Source organism: Nyctereutes procyonoides, unplaced genomic scaffold (assembly GCF_905146905.1).
Source record: "Nyctereutes procyonoides isolate TBG_1078 unplaced genomic scaffold, NYPRO_anot_genome, whole genome shotgun sequence".
Lineage (NCBI taxonomy): Eukaryota > Metazoa > Chordata > Mammalia > Carnivora > Canidae > Nyctereutes > Nyctereutes procyonoides.
Window position 1 is genome coordinate 11770338 of NW_026575140.1, and position 13404 is coordinate 11783741.

The 13404-nt window shown below is 51.9% G+C and overlaps 1 non-coding gene across 1 annotated transcript; it reads right to left on the minus strand.

The window, feature by feature from the left end:
* Window positions 1-205: 205 nt before the first annotated feature.
* TRNAM-CAU (transfer RNA methionine (anticodon CAU)) lies at window positions 206-278 on the minus strand. The gene has a single exon. It is a non-coding gene; the product is annotated as a tRNA-Met (tRNA).
* Window positions 279-13404: the final 13126 nt, after the last annotated feature.

Genomic DNA, 13404 nt, shown 5'->3' on the forward strand with positions numbered 1-13404 from the left:
CCGGGCCACGCTCCGCCCGCCTCCCCGCAGTCGCGCCGCGCCGCGCCGCGCCGCGCCGCCTCACTTACGGCTCTGTTCTCCGGGCGCGGGGCCGGCCCATCCTTCCTCCCGCCTGCGCTGCGTCCCCGCTCCGCGGCCGGGCGGCGTCCTGCTCCCCTCCCCGGGGGCTTCCAGCAGCCTCGCCCCGCGGCACAGCAAAACGCCGTGCCCTCTCTGAGGCTCGAACTCAGGACCTTCAGATTATGAGACTGACGCGCTGCCCACTGCGCCAAGAGGGCCGCTGCGCCGGAGGGCCCCTTTCCCGGGAAGGGAAGCGCCGACAGCCCCTTCCGCCCGCCCGAGCCGCCCCCGCGCGTCGGCTTCTCCCGGTAACCCCGGGGGGAGGGGGGGCTCCGAGGGGGACCCCGCGGGCGCGCGGGGCAGGTGCGGGGCCCTCGGGGCCGGGGTGTCGTCCTGAGGGCGGCTGCTGGCCGCGGGAGCACCTCAGGCTGGCGGAGCTCGCCCGCGGGGCGGGGGGCGGGCGGCAGGGGGCGCCCCTGCGCGAGGGGCGGGCGGGGACCGGGCGGGGCGGGGCGGGGCGGGAGGCCTCCAAGCCCTGGTGCCGGACGAGGAGCGGGAGAGAAGACTCCAGAAGGCTCTTGGGGTGTGGGTTCAGTAGGAAAACAGGGAAGAATCTGCGTCGTGCCCACCCAGCCCTCCGCCCGCCCGCTCGGGGAGTGGCGTCGCTCGTCTGTCCTTCAAGACGAGATGCCCCCGCATGTAATAAGGGAGCAAATCATGGGGAAGAGAATCCAAAACTACAGAGTCTAATAAACTGGCAAGACCAACATAGATTGTATGATTTTTTAAAAAGATTTTATTTATTCATTCAGAGAGAGAGAGAGAGAGAGAGGCAGAGACACAGGCAGAGGAAGAAGCAGGCCCCATGCAGGGAGCGTGATGTGGGACTCGAAACCTGGACCATGGGATCACGCCTGGAGCCGAAGGCAGATGCTCACCCGCTGAGCCAGCCAAGCTTCCCAAGCAGAGATGTTTCTTGCTCTTGGTCACTTCTTCGAAACCTTTGCTCTTCCCCTGAGATGACTTCTTTTTCTCTGGGGCAGAGGTTGGTTTGGATTTTTCTGGGCCCTCTGCCACAGGTACAGAAGAACTAGTTTTAGCTTACTGAGAATGGAGGGTCTGAGAGGAGAGGCAGGTGCAGCAGAGGGTACAGGCTTATTGTAAGGAGTCAATGTTGGAGATCCCTCCCGCCCCAAAACTTGGGTGGCAGGGAACTGAGGGGAAATGCAGGCACCAGGGGATGTGGGTGGGGGGTGGGGGGTGGGTGGCCCTGTCTTCTCTGTTTCCCTGGGACTTTCTTACCGGCTTCTTCATTTCTGAAATCAGCTCCTCCTCACACTTAGCTCAGCTACAATGCCTGCCACGAGCCCCTCCCTTGATTCTTTAGTCCTCCCCTCTGTTTCCATTCCAGCCCTCGGGTCACCAGAGATTGTATTTGAGACACCCAGCAAGTTATCACCTCTGGGGAGACGGACAGGTTTACTGTCTCAGATTCTGCACCCATCCCAGTGCCTCTTAGAGAAATGAAGAGCCATTCTCTCTAGGTGTTCCTCGAGGCCCTGATTTCAGGGACGCAGTGAGTGGGAAAACTGCTTTGTGTGTATTGGGCCCCAGTTAGGGGGTCCTGAGGATTCCACAGGGGGCACCAGTAGAGAAGGGAGAACCACCCCCGCCTGGCCCCCAGGGAGGGCCAAGGTCATGAAGTCCACCAGCAAGCAAAGTGAAGCTGCCCAGGGTCTCAGGAAGGAATGCCTGCAGTTTTGCTACCCTTCCTCCAGGGGGCAGCCTTGCATCACCTCTAACACCTACATGCTTTGTTGGGGATGCCAGGAGCCTTGCCTTTGAGACCTGGACTCTGGTCTTTGCTTGGACTTTGACTGGGTTTGTGATCTGAAGAAAGTCTCTTCACTTTCTGGGTTTGTTTCTCCTCTGTGAAGCAACTAGGTGAATCCCTTGCAGCTTATTTTAGGATACCAGCGTCCCATAAGTTCCCTGGGCTGTGGCCATGCAACCTAGGGGCCTGGGGACAAGTCCTCTGCCTTGCACTTCTCATAATGCCCTTAGAAGACCAGGTTTTGGAGACAACAGTGTGCGGCTGCTGGAGTGAGGTGCCTCTGTTCATCTCCGGGTCTGCCGTGGTTGGTTGTTTTAACCCCTCTATTCTCATAAAAAGGCGATCATACCTGAATCTGCCCGCCTGGGCTGCTGAAGATTGAAGGGAGATACTATTCTAGAGTGTGCAGCATTCGCCTAGCATGGAGAGGCAGCTGCGGTGACTGTTGCTTGTCACTGATCCTTTGAAGCAGTGTGAGCTGGAGAGCCTTCTCTGGCTTTGCTGAGCTCCCCTACTCACTACCTGGTATGGAGAGTCCAGCTGTTCTCAAGGGCACCCCGTAGGGAGTAGGAGCAGTCCCCAGAGCTGCCGCAGCCCAGCCCGGTCAGTTACATTCCCTTGGCTTCCAAACTGACTACACATCAAAGTAACTGGGGAATGGTTGCTCTTCACCCACAAAAAAAGTACTGATTTACAGCGTTAAATTCATCATATATTTCTGAGTTACTTATAGAGCTGGTAGGAGCTGAACTAAGATCATTCTATAGAAGGCAGTGGTCTTTGTAGCAGTCAGACAGTGTTTGAAAACCCCAAACCTGGGCAGCCTGGGTGGCTTAGCGGTTTGGCGCCTGCTTTCAGCCCAGGGCATGATCCTGGAGACCCGGGATCAAGTCCCACATCAGGCTCCCTGTGTGGAGCCTGCTTCTCCCTCTGCCTGTGTCTCTGCCTCTCTCTCTCTCTCTCATGAATAAATAAATAAAATCTTAAAAAAAAAAAAAAAAGAAAACCCCAAACCTCAGACTGTTGTCTGCATGCACCCTCTTGGGCAAAAGGAAGTTCTTATTTGGGGAAAGCACAGATGGTGTCTTCACAGTAGGTCTCTTGGAACTGGATGTTTAATCATGGGCTGGGGGGTGGGGTAGCATGGGAGGTGCTCCTGGGTGAGGCTGTGGTGGAGTGTCCTGATGGAGCCGGCATCTTTGTTTTGGTGTGACCATGGACATCATAGAGATGACAGGTGGTCTGTGACATCCAGCTCTTTAGAGGAGAAGGATTTCTTTATCTGTGGATGGGACCCCCAGGTGGGCCCGCTAGGAGGCATACCATGCACTTGAGACCCCAGATGACTCCTAGGAACTGGTTTTTGGGCTTCCAGTCCAAGTGAAACATCTTCAGCAGGAAGAGTAAGACCCCACAGGGTCTTTTTATTATTAGCTTATTATTGGTGCTGGGAGCCAGATTTTGCCTGTGTTGATAGTTGGGCCAGAGGAACTCTCTGGGCATTGAAGGTGTCTTTTACGAAGTTTCTGGTGACTTCTTACTTCTTGGAGTTGTTTAGAGGGACGTGGTTTATTGATAGAAAGGTTCATATGAAAAGTAAGCCTGGCAGCGTATCTAGGGAAACATTGAAAAGGGGGGAAGGTCTTTTAGTGTTCATTCACCAGACATTAAAACAAACCATAAAGTCTCTGTAATTACAACAGTGTGGCCGTGGCACATGAATAGACAGACCAGTGGGATAGAAAGTGCAGAAGTGAACCTAAATACAGATGGAAATTTAGTGTATGATAAAGGTGGCATCTTGAATCTCAGAGGCAGTGATAGACTTCTTAATAAACGATGCTGGGAAGCTGGGTAGTCATTTCAAAAGATAAACTTAAATTCGTAGCTCACATATAGAAGAATATACTCAAACGGATCATGAATTTACATGTGAAAAATGAAACCCTGTAAGTACTAGTGGGGGGGAAAGAAGCATGGGTAAGTTCCCCTTGAGCTCAGTGTAAGGAAGGGATTTCAAACTGACTCTGAATCCAGAGGCGAGTGAAGGAATCATTGGTAAGCTGGACATGGCAAAAAACACCATAAAGTCAAAAGATAACTAAAAAGTTGAGAGAAAATATTTGCAGCCCCCAGTACTTGGGCTTTGCTACAAAGATGGAATGCTTAAAATCCTGACACACAGAGCACTCTTGAGAATTGAGGTATAGAGGATAAAATCTCCAAAAGAAAAATGAGAAAAGATGTAAGCAGACAATTTGCACACACGCCCAGTGACCCAATGACGATGGTCCTCAAACATGGAAATGTGTTCAAGCACACTCATCACATGGGGATATGGAAACTCGAACAGCTGAGTGCCGGATGGTACCCTGGATTGGCTCCTACAACATGTAAGGGACATAATGAGCAACTGGTAAAACCCGGGTGCAGTCTGTGGCTGAGTTAACATCTCCATGTTCATTTCCTGGTTTTGATCCTTGTGTTAACAGTTACGTAAGTGTTAACATCTGGAGAAGCTGGGTGGAGGGTCTGTGGGAACTTTAATGATTACTTGGAAAGTTTTGAACATTAAAAACGAGGTTCTGCTTCAGCAAATCTTAGAAATGGGGCTCAGGTTGTATTTTTAACACACTCCCTGGGTGTTTCTGGTATTGAGGTGCAAATTCCCCTGGATCAGGTGAACTTTGTCCTTGAAATGTTGAAGGACTCATCAACACTCAAACAGAATAAACAAATGGATCAATAAAACATGGCAGGTGTGATGGCTGCGTGATGTGACGAGGAGCGTAGACCTGGGCTGTGGGTGTGGGCAATTTCATGTTTCTCTGTCAGGAAATACATACGATATTTTTAAAATGTTAATTAAATAAAATGCTCCCTTAGGAATGGAGACACTTTCTGCTTTAACTAAATACCCAAATTCACTTACTCAGAAATACATTAAAGGTTTTGTGTGCCAGGCTGATCAGTCTTATAGGGACGAAAAATGGAAGAAAAGCCAGTTCCTTGTCCCCAAGGAGTTTCTGGTTCACTGGGTGAGATGGACGCTGGAAGTTCATGCTAACAGGGGCCAGGGTGTGGTCAAGACTCAAGGGGGTTTTGGATTTGACCTGAGTGAACCTTCTGGGGCCTGTGGTGTACCGTTGGTCAGTTAGAATGTGGGGAAAGGGAACAATCCGAGAAGCAGTTGAGGGGCAGGTGGTTCCAAGCAGAGAGGACAGTTGGAGGAAAGGGAAGGCTGCTGGAGAGGGATGGGTCGAGGGGACAGCTTCCAGTCTCCGAGGACCAGATGAAAGGTGGTTGCTGTGAACCAGAGTAGGGGAGCTGGGAGGGTCACCGGTTTGATGTAGGTCCTGCATTTACTGTGCGTGGGTCTGTGAACCGGCCTGCCCCTTGAGGACAGGTTGCTGCCCTCCAGGCCCCCAGAGGCAGGAAGATGGGCCTGGTCACGCTGAACGAGACTTCGGGGTAGAATGGACCCTGTGCCCTGGTGGAGGAGCCCTGAGGCTGAGGCTGGACGAAAGGGTCGGGTGCTTGGAGCTGGTCAGGTTTCAGGGGAAGACAGACATCCATGTGCGTATATTCCACTGGCCTTTGGAAATGTGGGTCCGTTGATCAAAGGAAAAGATGGGAGGCTCAAAACGAAGTGAGATTGGCCCCCACAGCTGCCAGGGAGAGGTTATGGAGGGAGAAGGTGTGGCTCGAGGGTCCTGGATGGGGCCGTGGGCACGCGTGATTAGGAGCGGGGTGTCTGATCCAGTAATCCCGTTCAGTCCCCTACTGTGCACGTGGGAGCTCTGTCCTTAAGTTTTCTTGCCTTTAAATTGGGAAGGAACAGTATCTTCAAAGCACCGTGGTGGTATTAAATGACCCGCGTATGTAAAGAGCTTTCAGATATGTGCAGTACTCAGGAATGCCACTATTAGAGGGCAAGAAGAGATTGAGGGAGCAAGACCAGGGGCTGGTGCAAAGCCTTGAAGCCCGGGGGAGAGCGGCTTTTAAGAAATAGAATAGTCTCATGATAGCAAGTGGTCACTGGACGCCAGGTATGGAATATGGAAGTGTCCTTAGTGTCGCCTTTGGAGGTTTTTATTTATTTATTTTTTTAATTATCATCCGCACTTTATGCTGAAACAAGCTTAAGGTACAAGAGTATAACTTCTTCTGATCTGGACCTTGAGTATTAAATGGCCCTTGGGTTAAAGGCAGGCCTCCCATGGAGATGGTCATTTGCAGGATGCCTTCAAGGGCCAAGGCTCTGCTAAATGCAGGTGACCTTAAGCTGTTCCTACCCTCCTGGGCTGCAGTGCAGGTTTATCGTAGCCTCTGCAGAGAGACTGGCCACCCTTTGTCTTGGGAATCTCTATAAGCACACTTTTTATTATGTTTCTTTCTTGCTTCCAGTTGTCTCCTGGGAAATATTCCCTGTGGTCGTTCAGGCGATTCATCCTGAGGCTTCCTGCTCCAAGTCATTGCTCCTAACTCCATTGCCTCTCCACATGCAAATCTCACCACTACCACCACGTTACCCATAGGGATCATATCTCTTCCTCCACACTTCCTCCTGCCTTAAAATGGCCCAGAGTGAGCTTGATCCTTCCTCTGAACTTGCAGAGAAACTTCTTCCCTCAGCATGACTCTTTTATACGTTTCTTGCTTCCCTGGGATGATTTCTCTTTCTTAAAGGCAAAGGATGGTTTAGACTTTGCTGAATCCCCTGTGTAAGAAATATCTCTCACGTAATGAATTCTCAAGTGTCCAGATTGTGGACAGGCTTGTACAGGATTCAGGAAACCAAGTGTTCATCAGCAGGGCTGAGGTAAGAGGGCTGGGAGAGTCACAGGGATCCCCCCAGACATGGACCTAGCTAGACAGGCCAGTCAGGAGAGGTGGGTAGATTCTTGAGGTGACAACCACTGTGATCCATGGCGAGTTAGGAGGGAGGGCAGGAAGGAGGAAGAGGAAGCAGTTGGGACAAGGGACAAGTGAGAAGGGGCGTTGGCTGTGTCTGTTCCTGCCTCCAGAAATGGCCTTTCCATGTTCTGTCTACCTTTCTTTCCTCTTCAGAGCTCTAGATGTCTTGCCGCTAGAGTCCCTCTGGGTACTTGGTCCCCCATTCCACTGCACTCAGCCCATCAAATCTTTGCTTCACCGTTTCTTTGGTTATCTGCCTCACTTAAGAAACTCCACAAGGACTGGAACCGTGGCTCATCATGTCTGATCCTTAAAGTACCAGACCTGATTGGCTGGGCTGTAGAAAAAACACCACACTATGTGGTGCAGCAAGGGAGAGAAAGGAAATGATGGTGGGCATGAGTTTCCCATTAACAGGGATCCCAGGAGTATTCCCGTAGGATTGTCTAGAGCGAAAGGAGGAACTCTCCAGGAGGGGTATGCCCTGAACCCTACCTTCAGCTTTCTCAGGCAGGGACTCCAAGAAATCTGAGAGGCAGACCTGAAGTTTGGGTTGCTTAGCAGTAAGACAGCAGGAGGTGCTCTGGCCCCACCTGGATCCCTACCTCTGGTGCCCTGGTCCTCTCCCTCTTGACCAGAAATGCAGACCCCAGGGGCAGGATGCCCACAAGTGAAATTGCAGCAGCTCTGAACCTAGGGCAGTTGGCTGGCTCCTCTTCTCAGGGCCGAGTCAGGGAGAGGAGACCCTTGTCTTCACAGCCTATTCTCTGGGATGAAAAGAGGGTTCTGATGATGCCACCAGCTCACAAATACTCTAAAGCCTGGAGCCCTTGCAGCTTTAGTCCCTACCCTGACACTGTGATCTTGACACATTCACTTCCCTTGTGGGCTTCTTTGTTCTCCATCAAATGGCAGAGTTCATACTCTCAGCCTCTTCTAGAATGCAGAGCACCCCCCAAATCATCCTGAGATGTGGTGCTGGTGTGTGGACCATCATGCTTTGTGGCCTCAAACATTGCCCTGAGGGAATCAGAGTCCAGAACATTTCACCTCCTCCTGCTGTGGGGACTGGGCATTCCACACCCCCCACCACCAATCCTCCCCAAAACCACCCAGGCACAATTAGGAGGAGGAGAGAGGCCAGTTAAGGAATAGAGTAGAGGCCCCTTAAAAGTGGAGCTCCAAGGGCACCTGGGTGGCTAAGCGGTTTAGCACCTGCCTTTGGCTCAGGTCATGATCCCGAGGTCCTAGGATTGAGTCCCACATTGGGCTTCCCACAGGGAGTCTGCTTCTCCCTCTGCCTGTCTCTGCTTCTCTCTGTGTGTCTCATGAATAAATATTTAAAATCTTTAAAAAAGAAAAAAAAAAGGAGCTCCAGTCGGGTCCAGATGGGGCAGTACTGCACATATGGCAAACGGGTAACGCCTGCCAAACTGGGTTGGCTATTGTTTTCTGAAACAAAACATTTTCTATTTGAATACACATATTTGCAAACTGTAAGAAAAATGTGCCTGTGAAGACCGTTTGCTCCAATGCAATCTCCTGCTTATCATAGGGGCCATGCTGGGTGGCTTTCAGCAGGAAGCCCGTGGTGAGACTGAAGAGTCAATGGCAGGAAAAGAGGACAGAGGATGAGCCCTGGGGCACATCGGTCTGAGCTGGAGGAGGAGTCAGCCCGGTCCCTGCACCGCAGCCCGCCAGCACCCAGAGCCACCTCTTGCTATGGAACAAAAGCAAAGAGACTTGGGGAACCAAGGAGAGGTTTCCTGGAGGAAGACTGAGGACTCCTCAGGGATTCGCCAGTACTGATTATTTTCCAGATACTGGCTGGCTGCAGGCCTCTGGGGAGCACAGAGAGGGGCCTGGCAGGATCTGGGCGGGCAGCTAGGGTGACCGCGGATGCAGGGGGGATGTGCCTTGGAGCTGACTTGCCAGCTTCGTGAATCGGCTGCCCTGGGCAGTGGGTTGCGTTCACAGGTGAGCGCGGTGGGAGATGGGAAGGAGCTGACCCAGACCGCGGCCTCCTGGCCTGCCCGGTGCCAGCGCGCCACCTGCCCGGTCCCGCAGCTCAGGAGAGGTGGGAGAGGCGTTGCAGGGTCCCTCTCCCTGCAAGCATGGTGGCCCCAGGAGGGCGCGGCCTCTGCTCTACTCCAGTGGTCCGCGTCTACGCCAGAGCCTCGGGTGCCGCTGGCCCTGCCGAGGGTGGTGTGGCAGGGTTGGCCAGGTGTCTTTGATGACTTGTCTCCAGGCGAGCTGAAAGCGGCCCAGGAGCGCAAACCCCAGGGGAAGCCAGACTGGAGTCGGAGTGCCCTGCCTTGCCAGGATCCTGAACGTGGAGCGCTCTGGCCATGCCTGCGGCTCTGTCGTTTGCTGGCTGTGTCACCTTGGAAAAGTTATCTAACCTTCTCTGTCCCCCAGTATCTTTCTCTGTCACCTGGTGATTGCAACAGTCCTGACCTGATTACAGGGCTATGAGGTCTAAATGGGGTAATATGGGCCACAGGTTCTTTTGATCAGGCTTTCTCTCTTTTACTTAGAAGGATGGGAAAAAAATGGAAGAGTTCTTGACCTCAGTATCTTTGGGTGCTTGATATTGCAGGGGAGGGTGTCAGGGGTTGAATGGCATCAGGGACTGGTGAACTACCCCCTCCAAGACCGCAGAGCCTTGTGTCTGTGTCTTTGTGCATAAGTCACTTTTCTCCTCAAGCACAGAGTTTACGTCTAAGATGGGGGTGGGTGCGGGGTGGTGGTGGGGGTCCGGACTCCAGATTGGATATCTTGGGGGAGTCAAGTGTCTTTATTCCAGACTACCATTTCCCAGCTTCGGCACTATTGACATTTGGGGCCGGATAACTCTTTGTCTTGGGGTGGGAGTGGGGGGTTGTTCTGTGCATTGTAGGATGATTAGCTTCTGTAGTTCTTGCCCATGAGATGCTAGTTAACGATGATCAAAAATGTCTCCAAGTGTTGCTAAATGTCCTCAGGGAGGGGGGGAGCGGGGGACAGATTGCCTCTGGCAGAGAGCTCCTGCTTTGTACAGTTCTCTATGCAGCGAGCCCTCCGCGAGTGGCCATTATGCGCTGTACTGAAATTTATAGCAAAAGTTAATTTTCTGAGCCTCAGCGTGTCTGCCAACTTCTGTGCACAGTCGGAGGGTCCAGTGAAAACCTGGCAAAGGATTTTTCAAAGTTGACGGGCCACAGTCTTTCTGAACCCCAGCCCCGTTTGATATAAACGACTGGTTCCTTAACCTGGCTGGGCAGCTGGATCAATTGAAACTTGGTTTTTATTGTATTTCTTTTTTTCACTCAGATCTACAGGGATTTTAGAGCAGTAAATGCAACATAATCACTCAGTCCTTTACTAGTAAGACCTGAGCTACAATTAAAATTAAATAGTTAATTCTGTGGAGAACAAGATCTTGAAGTAATCTTTTGTGGTAAATACATTTTCTGTTTGTTTGTTTGTTTTTAAACCACAGACCGCAAGTTGGTAGTTCCTCATTCAGGGGAAAAGCCAGAGAAGGGTTTTAAGGAGAAGAACCCAGTGTGGAAAAAGAATCTGAAGCATTTGAAGTCCCCACTATTTAGGACGTGGTCTAAGAGGACCCGACACTGGGTGCCCTTGTGCTGGGGTGTCCTGGATATGATGAGGGTCTTTGACTCCCCACCTTTTAAATGATTAATCCTCCTCCATAGATGTATAACATTCTGCTCTCCTCTGGCTTGACTCCTTGTATGTCTGCTCAAACATGTCCCCAGGAATTCCTGTGTCACTGCCCAGGAGTGAAGAATGTTCCTCCAGACTTTGGAAGATTTTTCTCTGCATGCTCGTGGAGCTTGCTTTTGGGCAGTCCTTCCGTTGTGGGTTTGCCAACATTTTGACTCCCCCATCTTTGGGACCGTGATGTCTAATGGCAGGCAGCAGAAGCAAGCTTTGGAAATGCTGTGGGTGCAGCAACAAGCACCCCTGGGTGATGGATTGCCTTTAAACCAGGGGGCTGGGGTTTGCCCGGAGCTTCTCCTCCGCCTGGTGGGATCTGGGGGTCTTGTCAGTAGCTCCAGGTATAAGAATCAATGTGGTGTCCAGTGCTTGGAGGTGTGTGTCAGAAGCATTTAGTGTGGTCTTTTGAGTCCCTTTGTATTCGTTGACCTGGACTGTCGTCTGCACAGCTGGTCCTGTGGACACGATGATAAGGATTCCAACGAGCTTCTTGTGACACGACGGCTGTGCTATGACAGATGTGACCCACACCAAGACATCTAGGGTTGAGTAAGGTGTGTGCACTCCAGCAATGATGCTTGCTGCTCTAAAGGCACCGAGGCGGCTCTCTGCAGAGGGAGTGTGGTTATTATCCCTAGGTTTTTCAAGAACACTCTCAGATGCTGTACCGTATGGACCAAGTTGATGTTGCAAGTTATCATAGACTTGTGCCATTGGAGGTTCTGTTTCCCAGATGGGCATGGCAGCCATGGGGCGGGGTATCAGGTTTGCAGTTCCTTGGAAATGGGCAAGTCTCTTCAAGTGAGGCAGACTGCATCAGGGGTAGTGGTACAAATTGCCCTAACAGCACGGAGTCCTCTCATTTGCTATGTAGACGGTGAGCTGATGCTAGACTGTGTCCAGTCTCCACTGGTGGGCCCTGCAATCTCATCAGTCTCATTTAGAAGAGCCAGGGAGGATTGTGGTGGTGGTGATGACTGGGTTGGCCCTGGATTGGCCATCTTTGTGGGCACCGCGTGAGGTCCCCTTTGATACTGTGACACAGTGGTTCTCCTGCCCTTAACCTGCAGAAGTGAGGGGTTTCAGCAGAGCATAGATACGAACGAGATCAGGAGCTGAGACTTCAGACAAGCCTGGTGTGGCGGCTTCTTCAGCAGACATGGACCCTAGTGGAGGCTAAGCTCCTCCAGTGAATGATGAGGATCTTGTAGTTGGGCTCGTTGATGCTGAGAAGAAACAGTTTGAGCAAAACAAACAGTTTGACCACTTTATAATAGTGGTCAGACAGTTTTTTTAAATCCCTCAAACCTCAGATTGTTGTCTGCATGTACCGTCTTGGGCAAAGGGAAGTTCTTATTTGGGGAAGGTAGAGATTATGTTTTCTCAGTAGGTTTAAGGAGAACCAACCATGGGCGGAAGGACAGGAAGTCCTGGATGAGGCGGTGATCTCCCCAGGGGGCTGGTCACCTTCCTCTTAGAAATCAAGAAAATTCTGGAAAGGACATCTAACTTTTCAGGAGAGAAGGAGTTCTTGCATCTGGGACCCTAGCTGGACCCACTGGGAGGCATGCCAGGCACCTGAGGCCTCAGAGGACCCCTAGGAATTGGTGTTGGGACTTGCAGGCCAGATTGGATGGGCTTCTTTGGCAAGAAGAGAAAGACCCCGTGGGTGGGCTTATTATTGGTGCCGGGAGCCGGATCCCACCTGTGTTGGTGGCTGGGCCAGAGGAGCCCTCTGATCGCCAAGGGCGCTCTCCTGGAAGTTTCTGGTGGCTGCTTACTTCTTGGAGCTGTTTTGAAAGGACACGCTATTGAAGCTCTCTCTCTTTCTATGTGTGCTTGTCCTAAAACCAATCTCAAGTTGGCATGTACCCCGGGGGAGGGGGCAAGAGCTCTTCTAACATCCTGTACATGAATGAGAGTTCATGGCTTTCCTGTTTAAAGTACAACTGTAAATTTTATAGGATCTTTCTTGTATTTTGTGGTTCTTTTTTTTTTTTTTAACTTTTTCTCCAGGGCTTGGATTTTCTGCTAGTTCATTTTCACATCCTCAGGCAGCTTCTGCTCTTTTTCCTTCCTGATCAGCTGTCTGTGCATGGACGTGACTTGTTGCCTGTGGTCCTCATTCGGTCCTGTGTAGCGTTGCCTTCGTGTTCCAGAGGAGCGCTGACCCAGCACCCAGGGGGCACCTGCCGCCTCCATTGCTTGGCGTCCTCTTCCAGTTCCCCCCCATGCTGGACACCTCATCGCACAGTGGGCCTCGGAAGGCCACATCTTTTTTCAAACCACTCTTTCTTCCCGACTCTGTATTGCCGAGCCATGGCCTGCTGCCAGTGGCCTTCCAAAGCCTTGTGTGATGTTCTTCTCGAGTTTTGGGTAGCGGGTGGCCCGACACCTTCCTTGTCCTTCCTGCTACGGTGCAGCGATAGCTCCCCCTCTCCTCGTGGAGGAGACAGAGGCCGACACTTTGAAGCCGTTGTGGCGACGGTATTTTGTCCTGGGATCACTGTGATCAAACTCCATCACACGATCGTGGATCATCGCGCTTCATGTTTTCTTGTGCTGGGATTGAACTGCTTTCTGACTCGCAGTGCATCGGTGCTGGGGTTTGGGGTGTGAGCTGTGGGCCCCGCCCCGCCGCCGCCTCCTCGGTGGAGGGCTCCTGTGCCCCTCTTAACTCTCCAGAACTTTTGAACCCTTTTGGGGTTCGATTTTCTTCTGCCTCTGGCTCTTCAGCTCCTTACCGTTTAATCCAGCTGTGGCTTCAGCCGCTTACTCTTTGATGAAATACCCTGTCTTCTGAGGAGTGTCTCCTGACTTCAGTGGTTCTCATGACACGGGGGTGGGGGGGTTGCTGAGAACAGTGACCC